This window comes from Ananas comosus, linkage group 5 (genome assembly GCF_001540865.1).
Source record: "Ananas comosus cultivar F153 linkage group 5, ASM154086v1, whole genome shotgun sequence".
NCBI lineage: Eukaryota > Viridiplantae > Streptophyta > Magnoliopsida > Poales > Bromeliaceae > Ananas > Ananas comosus.
In genome coordinates, this window is record NC_033625.1 from 1,537,348 (window position 1) to 1,554,261 (window position 16,914).

The 16,914-nt window shown below is 39.7% G+C and overlaps 1 pseudogene; it reads left to right on the forward strand.

Annotated features, from left to right (window-relative positions):
- Positions 4,030-6,017, forward strand: LOC109710077 (annotated as a pseudogene).

Consider the following 16,914-nt stretch of genomic DNA (forward strand, 5'->3'; position numbering starts at 1 on the left):
TATATATATATATATATAGAACTAGGTTGGAATACTATCAATAGTACAAACCTATTGGTGATATTAATTTTTTAGCATTTGGACTGAGAAATATGCGGTTAAAATGATGCGGGCCCCCTAGCGTTGAGTAGGTAGTTTGTTGAATAATATAATTTAACGGATAAAAATAATAAAAAGGTTAAATCTAACGGTGGAAAACTCGATAGCACCAAGCCCTTGGTGCCATCGATAGTATTCCAGCTCACCCATATAGAGCAAGGCTACTATGCTTCTAGAAGCACGAAGCCTTCCGCGCTTCCAGCTCGTTTTTCATGTTGCGACTTTCGAATCATCGATCGGCTCCGTTAAACTTGATCTAGAGTATCTGAAGTACCTAGAAAATAAATTATGTGATTTTTTGATATTATTTGCCTATTGAACGAAGGGGCTCAAAATCAACGGCTGAAAATAAAAATCTTACAAAACGTGATAATATGACATTAAAATTTTAGATCAAAGATATTGATCTTGTTTTATATAGTATAAAGAATTTTCTATCAAAATTTAACGTAATTTGGATATTTCTACACTGTTAAACTTCCAAACGGTTCACTACGGCTATTAAAATTATTGATTTGGAGCCCCTTCGATTACTAGGCAAATGATATCGAAAAATCATAAAATTTATTTTCTAGGTACTTCAAATACTCTAGATCAAGTTTAACGGAGCCGATCGACGATTTGAAAGTCGTAACATCCAAAACGACCTGAGTGCACGGAAGGCTCCGTACTTCCAGAAGCATAGTAGCCTCACCCTATATATATATATATATATATATATATATATATGATGTTATATTTGATGCATGCATAATGGATTTCACAAAGGATGTGTGACATTGATTAGTCAGGTAGACTCACTAGTTTTTGCTGGTAGGGAAATTAATATATTTGATGATGCTTTAATTCCTCTATGTCGATAAATCATCATATAGCTTAACCCTTTTTTTTTTTCCGTTAATATGTCCTACCCTAAGAACCTCTCGGATGCAGTCACGAGAATTTTTTTTTTCCCAAAATGCTGAAAGTTTCGGGTGTCTAGTAAACGCACTAACCAACATAAACTCAAACTTCCAATCTCGTAGACTGGCTTGATGAATCATATATATATATATATATATATATATATATATATATATATATAAAGAGAGAGAGAGAGAGAGAGAGAGAGAGAGAGAGAGAGAGAGAGAACTATGCTAGAATACTATTATATAATAGCACGAGATCATTAGAACTATTAGGTTTTCGGTTTTGAAACGAAGCGATGTGGAGTTAGGATAGAATGGTTTCTTAGAGTTGAGTAGATAGTTGATTGAATAGTATAATCTAACAGCTGGAAATAATTAAAAAAATATATTTAACGGCAAAAAATTTGGTAGCACTAAATATTTTGCGCTATCGATAATATCGTAGCCGAAGTCTCTCTCTCTGTATATATATGTATATAATATGAAGTGTCTTGATTAGGACCAATCAAGCTCTAGCTTGTTATTTAATAATAAAAAAAAACTTTTTCATGTGATCCAAGCATGATCTATATTTCGATATCAAAATTAACTTGGATGATAGTTTTTTCTTTTCTATTTTTTTGTTTCTTTTTTCTTCATTTTTTTTCTTGAGAGTTGAGAGAGAGAGTGATCTTTTTTGTCTTAAATCTCATGGTACGTACGTACGCAGTTAAAATGGTTTCAACATTATACGGTAGGGCAAATAAAAAAGATGATCAGTTGAAACAAAGTATTAGCTCAGGAGCAGATGCACGGGTTCATCAACTCATTCATACGCACGTGCCACATGCACGAATGTGTCTTCTTTGATCCGTGGGTCCCATGACAGAGGATATGAGATCAGGGCCGTCGATTTCATAGTAGATCGTTTTGAATTGTTACAGTGTAGTAAAGGGCCGCACATGCACCGAGCGCGAGTCCCTTATTTAAAAGAAACCCACTTTGTTCTTTTCCTCTTTTGGGTTGGCACGAACCCACGTACACAATTTTTAATGCATAAAACCAAGGTTCACGCGTGCGGCACGTGCTACCTTAGTCCCCACACGGGTGTAGGGACACTGCATTTTAATTTCTGGATTTTTTTTTTTCTGAAAATAAAGTTTATGGCTGTTAAATTACTTTGTATATATGCGTTACTATATAAGATTATACCTCACGCGCATTCAAAGTATGATATATTTTGAGATACATTTTGTGGTATATATTCATGGCATTAATATGTACAAACTGAATATGATGGAAGTGTAACGGGAGAAATTTTACACTGTCAAATTTGTACCACGTTATCAATAATAAGTCAATCACATTTCTTCTTTTCAAACAATTATATAATAAAAATATTTTTTTATAATCATGATGGGACATATATTTTTTTTAAAAAATATTTGATTGGTTGGTAACGCCACGTCAATAATATACCCGGTGCATACTAAAATTTTTCGTGTAACTGTGATGTACCAGAGTTACCATGGTAGGAAAAATTCTAGAATGCAACGGGTATATTAGTGACGTGGCGTAACAAACCAATCAAATTAATCCTTTTAAGAATATATGTCCTATCATGATTGTAAAAAAGTATTTTTATTGTACTTTTGTTTGAAAAGAAGGAATGTGATTGGCTTGTTATTGATGACGTGGTGCAAGTGTGACAGTGTAGAATTCCTCCCATGGTAGGGGGCGCACGGAAATTAAGGGGCAGTAATAAATGCATGGAGTGCATAGCTGTTACTTCCTTTGTCGCCTAGTTAGGTATATAAATAGTCACGCTATTAATCCATTACACTCTAGTTGGTTCGAAGACCTCTTAGGTTAGGTATTTGTCCAGTAAAAAAACCCAGAAAAATATGTGTTGGAGAATGTAAATAATAGATATAAATTTACTCTACTTACATAACATTTTTTCGATAGTTGATTATAACTGTTATTACGAATATTGTATATCGCTATTAATTATAACTATTATTATTGTTGTCACCTTCATCACGAAAACTAGTTTTTGTGGTTATTACCCCACCACATGCACCACTGTAACTTCCGTTGGTCGCGACCATCGCCGCCTTTAGCCATGGTGCACAGTCCCGCCACCATGCGTCACTTCACCACATTATTGTCTCATGGTCTGATCTTCTCATTAGGTCATCTAATATTGTTGGTTATCGGTTCTAAGGGGTGTTATGATAATTATCGCGTTGAAATGATTAAGGAGTGAATATATATATAGTTCTCCAATTGATGTAATTTCATGAACAATGCATTACCGGGAATCCTTTGATATGAACAGAATACAAAATTATCAATAAAATCTATTTTCGGGAATGAGAGAGAGAGATGATTTAAATCCTAGCTACATCTCACATTTTGTGAAACAAACACCTCATTAACTAGAGTCATTTTTAATAAACTTCATAAAAAAATATTTCAACATGATCTCCCAAAAAAAAAAAATTTTCACAATATGAAACTATGTAAGTTTCCTTCGATTCTAATTAATAATATTCTTGAAGATGAATTTTGAACATTTGATTTCTTTGCGATCAGAGTACTTCACAGATGCTTTGGATCCTACTTGGATCGCAACATAAAATGAATACGATTTGCGAAATCTTATCGGTTTAATCCTATATGGATTATCCAGTGGCTCAATCTGATCCGTGATTATTTTATTTTATTTATTTATTTATTTAGCAATAAATTAAGCTAAAATTACAAAATAATTGAACTCTGACCTTGAAACTTGGGGGATCGTGTATCGAATATCGATCGATCGTAAGCCTTTGTATTTTTCTCACGCCTATTGCCTTTTCTAGGACATGGAGGAACACACTTTACGGAAAGAAATAATAAAACGGCATAAAATTACTACCGCTGACGCAAGTTCCCCACTCTTTTCCATTTAATGAAGTAAAAATATATTCGGAGAATGAAAAAACAAAAATAAAAAATAAAAAAGGACCTCACTAAGTTACTCTCTCTCCTCTCTCTCTCTCTCTCCCTCTCCTCCCCTGTATTTAATGCCACCATGCTTGTTGCTCCCCCAAACCGCAACGTACGCGAATAAGCCACCAAGCAGTGAGAAAAACAGAGAGCAACAGATCGGAGTAAAGAGACAGAGAGGTCTCTCTCTCTCTCTCTCTCTCTCTCTCTCTCTCTCTCTCTGAAGGAGGCCATTGATGAAGATGAAACACTCCAAGATCCCACCTTTGTAAAGCGAGAGCCCATAAAAAGCCACCACACAACCTCCTCCTCCTCCTCCTCCTCTTCACTCCAATTCAACTACGTACCGCCACCATGTGCGCCACCACCGCCACCAATGGCGAAAAGCCACCTCCTCCTCCTCCTCCTCCGCCGCACCTCATCCTCTTCACCGCCCCTGCTTCCAAACCCCAAAACCCCGCCGGCCAGCTCTTCGTCCCCTTGCCGTCCGTGTCGGAAGCCGTCCGGGAAGCCGGCGCGCTGTTCAGCCTCTCCGTCCCGACGGCGGCGACGGCGCTGCTGCTCTACTCGCGGTCGGCGGTGTCGATGGCGTTCCTGGGGTCGCTGGGCGAGCTGCCGCTGGCTGGGGGCGCCCTGGCCGTGGCGTCGGCGAACATCTCCGGGTACTCGGTGCTGCAGGGGCTCTCCCTGGGGATGGAGCCGCTCTGCTCCCAGTCCTTCGGCGCCCGCCGGCGGGGGCTGCTCTCCCTGACCCTCCACCGCTCCGTCCTCTTCCTGCTCTGCTCCGCGCTCCCCATCGCCCTCCTCTGGCTCCGCATGTCCGACGTCCTCCTCTTCCTGGGGCAGGACCCGGACATCGCCCGCCTCGCCCGCGGCTACCTCCTCTGCTCGCTCCCGGACCTGCTCTCCTTCTCCTTCATCCACCCCATCCGCATCTACCTCCGCTCCCAGGGCGCCACCGCGCCCATCGCCGCCGCCGCCGCCGCCGCCGCCGCCCTCCACGTCCCGCTGGCGTGAGCATAGGCTCCGTCTGGCCGGCCGCGACCCCGCGCTCCGGCCCGAGCCGCCCCCGTCGCGGCGCGAGTGCCTGTCCGGGTGGGGCACCCTGGCGCGGCTGGCGGGGCCCAGCTGCGTGTCCGTGTGCCTGGAGTGGTGGTGGTACGAGCTCATGATCCTGCTGTGCGGCCTCCTCCGCGACCCCAAGCCCGCGGTGGCCTCGATGGGCGTGCTCATCCAGACCACCGCGCTCGCCTACGTGCTCCCCTCCTCGCTCGCCGCCGCCGCCTCCACCCGGGTCGGCCACGAGCTCGGCGCCAACCGCCCCGCCCGCGCCCGCTCCGCCGCCGCCGTGGCCACGGGCCTCGCGGCGCTCGCGGGGCTCGCCGCCATGGCCTTCGCCCTCGCCGTCCGCGCCCGCTGGGCCCGCATGTTCACCGACGACCCCGCCATCCTGCGCCTCACGGCCGCCGCGCTGCCCGTCCTGGGCCTCTGCGAGCTGGGCAACTGCCCGCAGACCGTGGGCTGCGGCGTGCTCCGCGGCAGCGCCCGCCCGGCCCACGCGGCCCGCGTCAACCTCGGCGCCTTCTACCTGGTGGGCCTCCCCGTCGCCATCGGATTGGGCTTCGGCCTCGGCCTGGGCTTTTGCGGCTTCTGGATGGGCCTGCTCGCGGCCCAGGTCTGCTGCGCGGGCCTCATGCTCTACGTCGTGGGCTCCACCGATTGGGAGGCCCAGGCCAAGCGGGCCCAGCTCCTCACCTACGCCGCCGCCGCTGCCGCTGCCAATGCCTCCTCCTCCTCCTCCGAGTCCTCCTCCGAGTCCTCTGGGCTTGGGGCTGGGGCTGGGGCTGGGGCTGGGCCTGGGCCCCCCGAAGAAGAAGATGTCGAGCAAGGAGGGAAGCGGGACGAGGGAAAGGGGGACGAGGACGAGGAAAAGGACGGTTGCTACGAGCCGTTGATTTCGAACGGCACGGCCGATATCGAAAGATGAGGAATTTAATGTTAGTTGAGACTTGAGACTCGAGACTTGTAACTTGAGACTTGAGACTTGAGACTTGAGAGAAGAAATATATAATATATAATATATAATATATAGAGTTACTATGTTATGAAAAATTTAGAGGATTTGATACTTTTAACTTTTTGACCCTGGAATCAAAAATACTATAGTTGGGAAGATTGCAGGTCCCCTCTAGAGTTGGGTGGTCTCCACAGTATTAATCTAAATATTAGAAATGATCAAAAGAGTTGATCTAAGGGCCAAAAAATCGAAAGTATTAAATTTTCTATACTTCCGATAGTACAATAGCTCTACTCTCTCTCTCTCTCTATATATATATATATAATTTTGTAAAATTATTATTATTAATTTACCGGAATTATGAAATTTTTAAGGATGATGGAGCTTGTTATATATATATATATATATATATATATATATAGTAGTATACTATATATAATATATATATATCATATATATATAGGATATTTAGGACTACTATACTTATCTATTAAACCGAGGCTCCGTACTATAGTGTTTGTTTTCGATTTTAGGGCGTTCAAGATCAATGATCCACACCGGTTAAATATGATCTAACGTATATAAATTTTCTTAGGAATAAAATTTTAGTTTTTTTTCGATATCGTTTACTTAGTAAATAAATTATATCAAAATGGACGGTGAAAATTGAATAATCTTTAAAATTTGAGCATAGGACTTTTAAATTCAAGATCAAGAATGTTAACCTTAATCTATATAGTTTAAAGTATTTTCTATCAAAATTTGAAAAAATTTAGATTCTTCTACACCGTTAAACTCCAAACTCGTCATAATAGCCATTGAAAATTAACAATTTTGAAATAGTTTGATCACAAGGTAAACTATGTCGAAAAAATATAAAATTTTATTTCTAGAAACTTTAAATACCCTAGATCAGTTTTAACGGTGTGGATCGTTGATTTGAACGCCGTAAGATCGAAAACAATAACTATAGAACTGGAGCTCGGTACTATAGATAGTATAGTAGCCTAGCTCTCTCTCTCTCTCTCTCTCTATATATATATATATATATGTTGATGAACAGTAGTACTACATAGATGGCCTTGATTTTACCGTTCACTTTTGCTACCCGACGTTGAATTATTAAATTAGGAGCTAGAAAGGGACGGAAAGAAAAAATGATCAAATTTGAACTCTAAGACTCTCATAAATTTTGAATATAAATATTAATATTATTGTATAAATAACATTCACTGGTGTAAGTTTTATGTGTCTAACCAAAATTTTAGTAAGCTACTATCTTCTTATATATCTATATAGAGTTTCATTACTACGCCACTAATAGCATCAAGCACTTATAATAGTTTAATTACACACACGAAGACATGAATATATATTGTGTACAATATAAATTTTTTAGTCTTCTTGGATGCATTAGAATTGAGTAGATGTTGATGGAATAATATTTGATCTCGAAGGTACTATTATTGTTCTCATAAGAAAGACCATAGCTGGACTTCTAAATTATTGATTATCCCCTCCCTCATATTTAGCGAGCTCTCTATTCCAATAAAAAATAAAGGAAAATTAATGAGGGGGAAATATGTCCAGTGCATCCTGGTTGTATGAAAGGAAGCAATCACGTGCATCATGCACCCACTCTTTATCTAACTAATTCAATTTAATGCCCTACACCTTCTCTTTCTTTTTTCTTTTTCTTTTTTTCTTTTTTTTCTTTTGGACCCTAACCCTTCTTAATTAATTCTTTCCACAAACGGAGATGTTACTATCCATCGCAAGAGCAAACAAAAAGATTGATCTCTCTCTCTCTCTCTCTCTCTCTCTCTCTCTCTCTTAGAGAGAGAGAGAGAGAGTAGTATATAAATAAATCACTCTAAATCTAGTTACTACTCATGGTCACATTTTAACAATAAATATATCTATGAGCTAACATTAATTATATTCTCACTTGTCAATAAAAGTCTGGAAATTATATAGAGAGCTAGTAAGGCCCAGCGCTCCGGCAGCGAAAAAAATTTGGATATTTTTAATAATATTTTAAACAAATCTTTTAATTTTATTTTATTTAAGATCTAAGTTAAAATGTTAAACTAAAAAAAAATTAAATATAAAAGTTGTTATATAATAAATAAATATATATTTATAAATAATTAGATAATATATATTATAAGTTAAATTAAAATTTAAGATATACAATTTAAAATTATATTATAAAATTAAAATATAAATTATAAATTCTCTCTCTCTCTCCCTCTCTCTTTCTTCGACCCTGACCCCCTTCTCTCTCTCTCTATTCTCTCTCTCTCTCTATCATCTCTCTCTGCCTCTCTCTTTCTCTTTCTCTCTGCTTCCCTCCGTGGTGCTCGGCCGTGGCATTAGTGACTCCAGCCCCGCTGCCGCGCCCGGCCCCGCCGCGCGTGTCACCGCACTGCCTGCCCGCGCCCGCGGCTTACCTGCCCGCTGCCGCCGCACGTCCGAGCCTATCTGCCTGCCCGGCTGGGCGAGGGGAGAGAGAGAAAGGAGAAGGGCGGGGAGGGGGCTGGGGGGAGGGGGAGAGTGGGAGAGATGCCGTGGGAGGTAGGGGAGGTAAAGAAGGAAGGAGGAAAAGGGGGAAAAACGGCGCGGCTTGGGAGCGCCGGCTGGGAATTCGCCCCCGGCGACCCGCACACCTAGCCGGCACGGGGTCACGCCACGTGGGGGGGAGAGGGAGAAGAAGGGGAAAGAGAGAGGGGATAGAGAGAGAGGGGAAGGGAACCGGGGTGGGGGTGGGAGAGAGAGAGAGGGGAAGAAAAGAGAGAGAAGAGCCGGGGAGGGAGGGCTCCATGTCGCGGGTTCCGGCCCGCTCGCGGGAAGCATGCAAGGAGAGAGATGGAGAAGAGAGAAAGAGCCTGACTCTCTCTCTCTCTCTCCTTCCTATCTGGCTCTCTTCTCTCTCTCTCTCCTCTGTTCTCTCTCCGCCCATCTTCTGTATGCCTCTCTCTCTCTCCTCCCTGCTGTTCTCTCTCTCTCTACCTCTTCTCTCTCTCGCGCGCGAGGCTCCCGGCAAACGGCGGGAGCTCGCCGTAACAAACTTCCTCATTATATAGTATAGTGAAGCCCGCGCTCCGCAGCGGTAAATTTGGATAATTTTAAAATATTTTAAACAAATCTATTTTAATTTTTTTATTTTAAGATCTACAGTTAAAATGTTAAACATAAAAAAAATAAATATAAATTGTATATAAATAAATATATATTTATAAAATAAAATTAGATAATATTAGAGTTAAAAATTAAAATTTTAAGATTTAAATTTAAAATTCTATATATATACATTTAAAAATATAAAATTAATAAAATTCTCATCTCTCTTCTCTCTCTTTCTCCCCTGACCCGGCTCTCTTCCATCTCGTGTTTCTCTCTTTTCTATCTCTCTCTTCCCCTCTCTCTCTCTTTCTCTCTCTCCGCCCCCTAGTGCTCGGCCGTGCGCTCGCCCTGCTGCCAGGCTGCCCGTGTCGTGCGCCGCCTGCGCCCGCCGCGCACCCTCCACTGCGCCGCGCGCCGCGGCTGCACGCCCGCTGCCCAGCCATCGGGCGCGCCCGTGCCGAGCCTCCCCTGCTGGCCGGCCCGCTGGGGTGAGGGGAAGAGAGAGAGAGGAGAGGGGGGGAGGGTGGGGGAAGGGGGAGAGTGGAGAGAGCCCGGGGGAGGACGGGGGTAAAGAGAGGAAGGACGGGGGAAATAAACGGCGCGGGGGATTGCGCGGCTTGGGAATCCCCCTGGGCGAACCCGCAACCCGGCAGGGCACGGGTCAGCGCGCACAGTGCGGGGGGAGAGGGAGAGAGGGAAGGAACGGGGGTGGGTGGGGAGAGAGAGAGAGGAAGAGAGAAGAGAGAAGAGCCGGGGGGGGGGCCTACCATGTGCGCGGGTCCCCCCTCGCGGGAGCATGCGAAGAGAGAGAGGGAGAAAGAGCCTGCTCTCTCTAAGCATGCGAGAAGAGAGAGAGAGAGAGCCGGGGGGGGCCTACCATGTGCGCGGGTCCCCCCTCTTTCTCTCTCTCTCCCTCTCTCTCTCCTTCTACTCTGCTCTCTCTCTCTCTCTCCCTCTGTTCTCTCTCTCTCCCCATCTCTCTGTATGCTCTCTCTCTCTCCTCCCTCTGTTCTCTCTCTCTCCCTCTCTCTCTCTCGCGCGCGAGGCTCCCGCAAAACGCGGGGAGCTCGCCGTACAAACTCTCGATTATATAGTTATATAGATAACAAACAGTATTAAGTAAATATAAAATATTAATTGGAACATTACTGATCTCTATACTGGAGCGATTCTTAACCTACCACAAAAAAGATTGTGCCCAACTCTCTCTCTCTCTCTCTAGATCTCTCTCTCTCTCTCTCTCTCTCTCTCTTTCTTTTTCGCTCTCATTCAAGTGGTCCCTTCGCCAGATGGACTGGAATGATAGGGTTTAGCCTTTTATGCGTGTAGCATAAATTGGCTTGTACAAATACGTACACATAGCCCCCGCGCCCGGGAATGAGGCACCCATTGCATGATATGTTGGAAATTTACAAACAGGTAGTTTAAAAGTTACATCACCAACAAATGAAAATTACTGTAACAATCATTACTTAATGCTCATACAGAGATTTAACTTATGATATGTAGAGGATTAGGTAGGCATAAAAAGGTCAACAATTCCCACTTTTTGTTCTTTCCTTTGTTGAGCCATAGGTGGTTAATTAAGGAGACCTCAGTTTATGCATTTAATTTCCTTTGTTTCAAGAGGGCTTCATTTAGGAGAGCCTTTCAAACAATATTAGCTTTCCCTCTTTGTTATCAGTTCAGAGAATGGGGGCTCACTGTTTCGTGATTTGTACGATCACTAGATGATAAAACTCTCACTGTTTAGTCCGGATCGGAGTCGATATATATATATATTTAGATGATCTTTGCGCTAGTTTGATCTCCCTGTCGTATTAAAAGCTCAATTCAAAGTAGACATTTAATTTGCTGGTGAGGCTATATAATTAAGAATCTTTATATTTTGAGTTTTTGCCATATCTAAAAATTTTTTCTTCTTGTAAATTGTTTTGGAGTCAGACCAAACAGGCATGCATCTAAAGCGGTGGGTCGTTCAGAGCTCTGCCAATCTGACAATCAAAAGAAGCCAACTACTATAAAGCTAAAACCGTGGACCGCAAATAATACTTTGATCAAGTAAGATCATGGAGGGTACAAGATGAGTGCCCAACCACAGTGGAACATGGTCCCATAATGGTTTCAAGTTGGCACTACTATTCAAAGGTTTTTTTAAACAAAGGACACACTGATAGGAGAGTTCCAACTGTATATATATCACCATGCATATATACATATGCATGCATGCAAAGCAAACATGGACCAGCTATGATCTATAGCCCTGTCCCTGGCTACAACTAATGTTATTAGGCCAAGCTATGTTCCAAATTGCATGGGGCCAAAGTTGCTTGGAGCTGGCGAACTCATTATTGCCCTTGAGCGCAGCTTTGAAATTTTACACGATAATAGATTAGCCATTTGATGTTAAAATTAATGAAAAATCCACAGCTTAATTTGCTTGTTTGTACTTTAAAACAAACTCAAAATTTTACACGATAATGTCTCTCTGCAGATGATTGACGCTTATTTGCTGCTACGTACATATATATGTACATTCAGGAGCTTGTTTTCTTTTTTCTAAAAAAAAAAAAAAATCTTCTTTAAAAGGATGTTGTTGGATATCACATGACTGAGTGCATTGCGAGCTAATCATCAACAAAATAAATTGAGTTTAAAGTGAAATTGTAAAAAGAGCCTGTTAATGGAAACTAATAAAAGGAAGCAGTAGCAGCCGTTCACGTTATGATCAGGCCTATTTATGGAAATAAACATCGTCAGTGTTGACAGTGATTGGTGCACGTCGAATGCCTCCCCCCGTGCATGCATCGAATGTTAGGAAATTACCCCCACGAGCTACTCTCTCTCCTTATCAAAAAGTGAAAGGCTTAATTTGTGTTGTATTTAGAAAATTAGATGGCTTTCTAATTAAAATGCATTTACGTACAACAAAAAGTTTTATATCGTGTATTTTATTGCATTATAGCTGCTAATTATAATATATATATGCTACGTAACAGTACTCTATGAATTAGAAGAGTAATTAATGCAACAAGTGCCTTTGAAGAGTACTCATTTAAATATATATTGTTGATAAGTTGCCGGTTATAACAATTAGTGGTTAATTATATTACATCCGGAAAGTTAATTAAACCCTGTCACAACGGTGACAAACATTGTTCTCTTCATGCATAAGTTTTAGCATTTTTTTAAAAACAATTATTTAATGTAAATTCATCAGCTATAATTTTAATTGATTTGCACACACATTTTAAACATTTTTTATTCAAAAAATGAAGAGGAGAGGGCTTGTAGTTGAGCAAAATGGATACAGACCTCAAACAAATTAAGCCACTTACTGAAATTAAGTGGAATAATTAATTCTTACATTAAGTCATCACACGTAGCTACAAAAAAACCCAACGATTTTGGCACGTGTATGTGTTAATTTCCCATAATTTTGGACTAATGAAAATGAGCAACAGCTTAATTATCTAGCTAGCATTGTGCAAAGCTAATTAATAATTTTCTGAATAAATTACATAATTTCTATTGTATCTTCTTAAGTTAAAATTTTAAGTTATCACAAACAAGTCTCTAATATTTATATTTCCTTGTATCGAAATGTAGTTTGCCTGCAATATATCGATACTCAGATTCTAATAGTTTTTTTTATTTAGAATCCTAATTGATTCACATTTCCAGTTAAATTTATTTTAAAATGAAATAAATAAAGCGGATAACATGCTATCTATCTCTCTCAAAAAAAAAAGTTTTTTTCATTTATATTTTATTTTTTAAAGTCACGTAAGGGCGAGGTACGTAAAAACTGTAATTTGGCATACTTGTGTAAAAGAAAAGTCAGAGACTTGTTCATCGTCCGGTCAAAAAATTCCACGTGTAAATTTGAAAATTGTAGCTACATTGATGAATATTAGTTCCTGCGACACATTTGGTACAAAAAGGTCCCATGCAATAAACGACAAATTTAAATTTACATGGTACGTACGAATGGGATCACAGTGAGGAGACCAATACGATTCAAACACAAATATGAGCAATAACATTTCATGTATGGGGAGTAATTCTCGCTCCTCGTTGGGCTAATTAAACTGATCCATTAATTCATAATATTGGGGGAGTTTTGTTGCTTAAACCTTGCTCTTCAAATCTATGTTAATTGCGCAAATAAAGGAAATATAACTTGGAAATGAACGCTTCGCCCATTTGAAAAGTTTTGCAATAGCTTATACACGCATATATAGATGGTTGTGATCGATCGATGTGCGTAGATCTCACTAATGCAGTAATCCCTATCTCAATCAAGGCTCGAGCTAAGAGAAAGTTTTATGTGCCTCGTCACGTAATTAATGGCATGACCATATATGATATTTTGGTAAGCCTAATTACTTAATTATGCATTCAAATATTGCAAATTAATATTATTAATCCTATTCATCAGTGAATAAATTCACTATGATATAATAGAAACATAAGATGTTGACAAGATTATTATTTATTGTCCACTTTGGTGACCAATTGGTGCAAAATTACAAAATAAACATATTAAAGGCCTACAATAACCTACCTATGGACTCTACTCATCGGCACCAGCAGGATAAAAATTATCTTGCTTTTCGTCTATTAGCGACCTAAGATTCCCAACTATATATATATGTGGTAGCTATCAAAAACTATTTTTTGCATGTTTATATATATTGGCTTCTACTTGGCTTAATTATTATCATATTACTTAACTAGCTTTCCCATCCCTGTCTTAGCCGAAATAAACATCTTGTCCAGCTTAATTGGACCTCTTTCGATGGTCCGAAACCGAAGAACCGAATAACTTTACGTGCGAAACCTATTAAGTAGATCAAATAAATAATTTAGTTTTTTCACCAATTGGACGACCAATATGCACTCCTCTAGAAGTTCCATTTTCAATTTCATTGAACAGATCTAGAGAGGGCTCACAAGATTTAATATATCTATGCATATATATAAATAGTGGTTTAGGTTGGGTTTAAAGGAAAGAGAATTAGTCAAAGTATTAAAGGAGGCAATATATTAATTATTAATTATTATTATAATTATTATTTTAATTGGGTCCCATACATCTTGTGAATTATTGTATTGAGGTCCTTTGATTGTCTTCTTATAGGATTTGATTGTCTCCTTGTAGGATGCTTGTAGGATGGCATATGGCTGCCATTCGCACATGTTGGGGAAAAAAGGGAAAAGAAATTACAATAGAGGACAACATATATAAAAGTTTATGCTCCACACATGCATGGAAATAGCACATTGCCTACCACTTATATATATTACTTGTTTATTACCACATCCAGTTCTTAAATATTTTATCCAAAATGCAATTAAGTAATAAAATAAGATATATCATCCTTTTATGGTGCAGGTTTTTCTTTATTGATTCCCTAGTTTTACTTACTATATCATGACCCTTTAACTTATTCAAACACTTAAACCTTTGTGTGTTTAAACACTCTTACTTGAGATGAGAAAGAGAGAATCAGCATAGCAGAAGATCTTAATGATTAACATTTTAATAATTAATTCACACTGGGACGTGAAGATCTGCATCAGTAAAAACAATATTAGGGCATTTGAAATGCGCGAGGAATAAATCTAATAAAAGTTTTTGTTAAATACAAAAATGTTTAAACATCGTTCTCTAATAATTTAAGTTTTTAGAGTACAACAGTTGTTTCACATGGTATCAGAGCAGGAGGTTCTGAGTTCGAGTCACGCCAGGCTTCTAGCATTTTAATTTTCTCCCATTTAATTCAAGCCCGCATGGTATCAGAGCAGTAGGTTCTGAGTTCGAGTCACGCTAGGCTCCTAGCATATTAATTTTCTCCCATTTAATTCAAGCCCACGTCATGGCCGACTAAAAAGTCTCGAGCCCAGACGTGAGGGGGAGTGTTGAATTAAATGGGAGAAAATTAATATGATAGGAGCCTGGCGTGACTCGAACTCAGAACCTCCTGCTCTGATACCATGTGAAACAACTGTTGTACTCTAAAAGCTTAAACTGTTAGAGAACGGTGTTTAAGTATTTTTATATTTAACAGTTTTTGAGTTCTTATAGCTTGCAATTGACTGGCTTAAAGAAAATGCTAGATGGGAGTTTGTTCAAATTAGTTGAAGTTTAGAGAAATCCTACTCCTTTTTTTTAATATTTAGTAGAAAAGTAATTTTCTTAATCAAGAAAGAGATTTCTCGATTACACTAAATGACCTAATTAGCATAAATTTATATTTAATAAGTAAATGAAGTTTTTTAGGCTTTTTTTTGGATTTGTGGGAAGGGTATGTTGCATGTGTGGAAAATATTTTTTTGGGAAAACTTCAAAAAACCCCCTTGTGGTTTCGTAGTTTCTCACTTTGCCCCCATGTGGTTTAAAATGTATCAATTTGCACCCCCGTGGTTTCTTTTTTCTCTTTTTTCTTATTAATTTTATTATTTTTTTTTCTTAAATCAGTAATAAAGTTAAAATTAAAGAATACTAAAGTAAATATTTGATAAATCTATATGGGTATCTAAAGTTTTTTGTATATAATTTAATGAAATATTAACAAAAAAGCTACCGAAAAAGTAAAAATGAAACCACATGAGGGCAATTTGATATATTTTAAACCACATGGGGCCAAAGTGAGAAACTATGAAATCACATGGAGGGCTTTTGAAGTTTTTCCTATTTTTTTTTGCCCCCATTGGTGATAGATATATAATGTGCCGTATAGATCTCATTGCTTTAATTAGTTAAAATATAATTTCTACAATTTCACTAGAAAATTAACAATTAAAGTAGCATATCTCTACATTCTATATCAGTATCTTCAAAATTAAATAACTAACGGACCTGTCGATAAAACTTAGTCTGAGTAACTTATAGTAGCAATAGTTTTTTTTTTTTTTTTCACCACACGTCGAGGCCGTGCTGCGCGTCTCACCCACATAGCTTAATTTATTTTCTTACTGAATGAAACGGATAGCGTGCTATCTTTCTCTCTCAAAAAAAAAAAAAATCTCATTTCTCCCTTTAGTTTTTTCTCTCTCTATATATATTGAATAGTATATGAAATTAAAGAGGCCAAGTGGGAAGTGACGAGGGGCCGGTGTCAAGGAGAGGTGCAGGGATCGAGCACATGATATTACTGCATTGATCAGGGACTATGATATTCTAATTCCTAGCATATCCTGGCATGTGACTTGCTAAAACTAGCAAAACAATGGTGGCCATTTCTTGTTCATTTGCGTTCTCTCTCTTATTTTACTATTGTAACCCAATTTGGTATATATGTACGTTGTCTCCCAACACATGGCCCCCTCGTGGTGCATCTCTTTCATGCATGCTCTTCTGCTTTCATGTTACCCCTATTTGAGCAAATTAACACGAGCCCATGACTTTGATATGATACAAAAACCGTTTAAAAAAGAGTCTTGATCTTCGTGCTGAAGATTATGTCGCGTGCTAACAGAAAAGATAATAGAAGAAATAATGCGACGGGTGCTGTCGAATCATCAGAAAAAAGAAAATCCAATATACAAGTGATGCACGAACCATCACTTTTTTTTTTTGAGAGGAAGGTAGCATGCTACCTGTTTCATTCATTAAGCAAATAAAATTAGCTACATAGGGTGAGATAGACGGGTAGGGTATCGAAAAGGCACAAAAAATTAAAAAAGAAAGAGGATAGCAAAAGAGAAAAGAAGAGACACACGGCCAGAGGTGACAAAACAAAGATATAGCCCGACGAACCATCAATTTGTGTTAAAACAATACTA